A 4,496-nucleotide genomic window follows, 5' to 3' on the forward strand; every position below is an offset into this window, starting at 1 on the left:
CCATGGGGGGTTTGTGGGGGGGCCGTGGCTGATGTCCCCTTCGCCCCGGTGCCCATGGGGGTTTGTGGGGGGGCCGTGGCTGATGTCCCCTTCGCCCCAGTGCCCATGGAGGTTTGTGGGGGGGCCGTGGCTGATGTTCCCCTTTCCCCAGTGCCCATGGGGGTTTGTAGGGGGGGGCCGTGGCTGAAGTCCCCCTCTCCCTAGTGCCCATGGAGGTTTGTGGGGGGGCCGTGGCTGATGTCCCCCTCTCCCTGGTGCCCATGGAGGGCCCGTGGCTGACATCCCCCTCCCCCCAGTGCCCCTGCGCAGCAGCTCGGTGTCGGTGTTGATCCGAGGCTTTGTGGCTGACGTGGGCTGCGAGCTGCTCTACAGGAGAGAGGAGCCGGGGCCCATGGAGGCCGTGTTCAAGTTCCCCGTGGATGCCGAGGCAGCTGTCTACGCCTTCGAGGCCCGACTGGGGGGCGGCTTGCATCCAGGCCCAGCTCCACGAGAAGAAACAGGTGCTGGGGGACAGGGGTCCCGGGCGGAGAAAGGAGGGGGCTGGGTTGAGGGGATCTTGGGGTGACCCCGTCTCTCCCGGCAGGTGTAGGAGCAGTATGGGGATGCACTAGGCAGGGAGCAGAGGGATGTCCAGGGACAGGGGGATCTTGGGGTGACCCTTTCTCTCCCAGCAGGCGCAAGAGGTATACTGGGACGTGGTGGGCAGGGGGATGTCGGGGGACAGGGGGATCTCGGGGTGACCCTATGTCTCCTGGCCGGTGCAGGAAGTGTACGAGTAAGTGCTGGCTCAGGGCAGGGGGATGTTGGGGCAGGGGTATCTCAGGGTGACCTCGTCTCTCCCGGCAGGTGCAGGAAGTGTACGAGTAAGTGCTGGCAGGAGGATGTTGGGGGCAGGGGTATCTCAGAGTGACCTCGTCTCTCCTGGCCAGCGCAAGAGGTGTATGCAGGGAGATCTTGGGGGGCAGGGGGATCTCGCTGTGACCCCATCTCTCCCAGCAGGCACAGGAGGTGTACGAGGAAGTGCCGGCAGGGGGATGTCGAGAGACAGGGGGATCTTGTTGTGACTCCGTCTCTCCAGCAGGCGCAGGAGGTGTACGGGGACACGCTGGCAGGGGGATATTGGGGGCAGGGGGATGTCAGGGGGCAGGGGAATATCAGGGTGACCCCGTCTCTCTTGGCAGGTGCAGGGGGTGTATGGGGATGGGCTGGCCAGGGAGCAGGGGGATCTCAGGGTGACCCTGTCTCTCCCGGCAGGTGCAGGAGGTGTATAGGGACGTGCTGGCTGGGGGACGGGTATTTTGGGGGCAGGGGGATCTAGGGGTGACCCTGTCTCTCTCTGCAGGCGCAGGAGCTGTACGGGGACGTGCTGGCCGGGGGGCAGAGCTCGTTTCTGCTGCAGCAGGAGGGGGCTGGGGGCGACATGTTCAGCTGCTCACTGGGGAATCTGCCCTCCGGAGAGGAGGCAGTACTGACCCTGCGCTACGTCTGCGAGCTGCCGTTGGAGCCTGACGGGGCTGCCCGCTACGTGCTGCCGACCGTGCTACGTCCTCGCTACACGCCCCATGGTGAGACCTACAGATCTCCCTGTCCTTCCCACATGCCCCAGAGTGAGACCCACAGCCCCCCCCATGGCCCCGCACCGTGCCCCACAGTGAGACCCACAACCCCCCTGCCTCTGCTCTGCGCACTCCGGTGAGACCCACAGATCCCCTACCCCTGTAACAGTGAGACCCACAGCCTCCACCCACGTGCCCCACAGTGAGACCAACAGATCCCCCTGCCTCTGCTATGCACCCCATGGTGAGACCCACAGATCCCCCCCTTACTCCCGTGCACCCTATACCCCAGCTGTTTGCTTCCAGCTGTGCTGCACCCCTTTGACATGTCCCATGTTGAGATCAGACCCATAGGCCCCATAGATCCCACATAGGTTGCTGAACCCCATAGCCCCCAGAACCCCAGCTATACACCCCATGGTGAGTGACTCCACAGCCCATAACCCCCTGATACCTCTATAGCCCCTGTTACATATCCCACAATGAAAGACCCACATAGCCCCCATAATGCCCCATAGGCCACTACTGTGTGCCCCATGGTAAGTACCCTGTCCCATAGGCCTGCAATCCCTGTCCCAGGTTGTGTGACCCACCTCAGCCATCCCAAAATCCACTGATATCCCAGCCTAATATTCCCCCAGTATTTCATGCTCCCCTTCTTCCCCCTACCCTGCTCTCCAGCCCCCTGGGCTCTCACCCGTCTGCTCTCTCTGCAAGGGGAGGTGGGATGTCACCAGGGGGTCCCCGCGGGTCCCCCAGCGGGACTGCCCTAAACCCTGAGCCTGAGCGCCACATGGCAGTCGCCCCACGGCATACACCGTGTGCTCTCAAATGCCCACTCACTCCCCTGAGCTATAGCCGAACTGACAACATGCCAGGTAAGACTCACCTGGACACCTGGTCCAGCATTTCCCATGGGAGTAGGATGCATGGGGGGGTCTGGCGGTGCAGGACGGTCAGGGGGGGATTTGGGCAGCTGGAGTGGGCCGGGTTGTGGGGTCGCGTGAAATGGGGGAGATGGCCAGTTTGGTGGGTCGAAAATGGGCTAGCCTTGGGGGGAGAGGAGTGGTGAGGATTGAAGATATCCAACAAGATCTGGGATTCCCAGTGTCTCTGGGGAAAATCTGAGCAATACACGCACAGACCACAAGCTGAAATCATGCCAGTTGGAGGAAATCCCTGGAGTCGCTGGGCTCTGTTAGGCTTTTAGTTTCTGGGATTTTCCCTCTCCTTTTGTTTTAGTGGAGAAATGGAGATGAGAGGACCGAGGAAAATTTCCCCCAATTGAAAGAGTTAACCCCCCAAATGTCAAATGTTTGCAAGTTTTTCACCAGGAAAAGCCAAGTTCCCGCGTTGGCCTTGTTGGGTGTTGTTTTTCCTCTTCTCTTTCCACCGAACCTGGGGGCCAGCCCGTGTTCCCAGGTCAGCCCCTCACCCTGGCTCCGTGCAGGGGTGCAAGCTGGATGCGAAGCCAGCGGACTGATCCCAGGATTATGTGTGGAGGTGACCTGTGTGTCTGTCGCCCTAGGTGTTCACGGGCCAGGCCCCCGTGGGGACCGGGAGTGGAGCTGCTGGTGTATTACTGCGGAGGCCACACAAACCTAGCGTGGTGCTGGAGCCAGGCTGGCTGCCTGGAGCCAAGCGAGGTGGGGAGGGGATCCTGTTACCCGCTAACCTCTAGGCACAGGGCACGGTGGGGATCTGTAGGGGGTGATAGTATGGTGCCAGTGGTGACATGCGGTATCAGGAGGCACAGCTGGATGATTGGGGAGAGGGGATTAGGGCTGATTGTGGGGTGGGTGCTTGTGGGAATCGAGGGGACAGATGCAGTGGGCGACAGCGAGTGGGGGCAGGGGGAGACTGGGACTGGGTGTGTGGAGATGGACAGGAGAGCGGGGGCCATGGAGGCGCTTGGGGATGGGGTGTGTTAGTGGGAGGACAGGGACCGCGGAGGGGGCCATGGAGGAGGACTGGGGATGGGAGTTCGTGTGTGTGGGATGGGGGCAGGAGTGGGGGCAATGGGAGAGGCTGGGATGGGTGTGTGTGAGAGGATGGGGACAGGAGCGGGGTACCTTGTGGGAGCTGGGGATTGGGGTTGTATGTGGAGGATGGGAGATGGAAGTGGGGGGCCATTGGGGAGCTGGAGCGTGGGGGGGTGTGGAAGATGCGGCGACAGAAGCGGGGGGGGGGGGGTTGGGAGAGCTGGGGATGGAGGTGTGTTGTGGAGGTTGGAGACAGGCGCGGGGGACCTTGGGGAGCTGGGGAGGGGTGTGTGTGAGATGGGACAGGAGTGGGGAGCTGGGAGAGGGGTCTGTGTGGAGATGGGGGACAGGAGCGGGGGACTTGGGGAAGCTGGGGATTGGAGCGTGTGTTGTGGAGGAAACAGGGGACAGGAGGGGGGAGCTGGGGATGGGTGTGTGTGGAGGACGGGGACAGGAGTGGGGGAGCTGGGGGATGGGGTGGTGTGTGGAGGATGGGGGACAGGAGTGGGGAGCTGGGGATGGGTTGGTGTGTTGCGAGGATGGGGACAGGAGTGGGGGAGCTGGGGATGGGGTGTGTTGTGGGAGGGTGGGGGACAGAGGAGAGGGCCATGGGGAACTGTGGAGATGGGGCACTGTGTGTGGAGGATGGGAAGACAGGGAGCGGGACATTGGGGGAGTGGGGAGGGGATGGTTAAAAAAAGTGTGTGAAGGGACGGGGACAGGAGCGGGGGATCTTTAGGGGAGCTGGGGATGGGGTGTGTGTGGAGGATGGGGGGACAGGGAGTGGGGAGCTGGGGATGGGGGTGTGTGTTGGGGACTAGGGGACAGGAGTGGGGTAGCTGGGGATGGGGTGTGTGTGGGAGGGACGGGGGACAGGATGGGGGAGCTTGGGGATGGGGCTTTTTTGGATGTGTGGAGGGACAGGGGGACAGGAGTGGGGGCTGGGGATGAGTTGTGT

The 4,496-nt window shown here is 62.7% G+C and overlaps 1 pseudogene; it reads left to right on the forward strand.

Moving 5' to 3' along the window:
• Positions 1–266: 266 nt before the first annotated feature.
• Positions 267–4,496, forward strand: part of LOC116835862 (von Willebrand factor A domain-containing protein 5A-like) — a 10,749-nt pseudogene continuing 6,519 nt past the window's right edge.

The sequence above is a fragment of the Chelonoidis abingdonii genome, unplaced genomic scaffold (assembly GCF_003597395.2).
Source record: "Chelonoidis abingdonii isolate Lonesome George unplaced genomic scaffold, CheloAbing_2.0 scaffold1049, whole genome shotgun sequence".
Lineage (NCBI taxonomy): Eukaryota > Metazoa > Chordata > Testudines > Testudinidae > Chelonoidis > Chelonoidis abingdonii.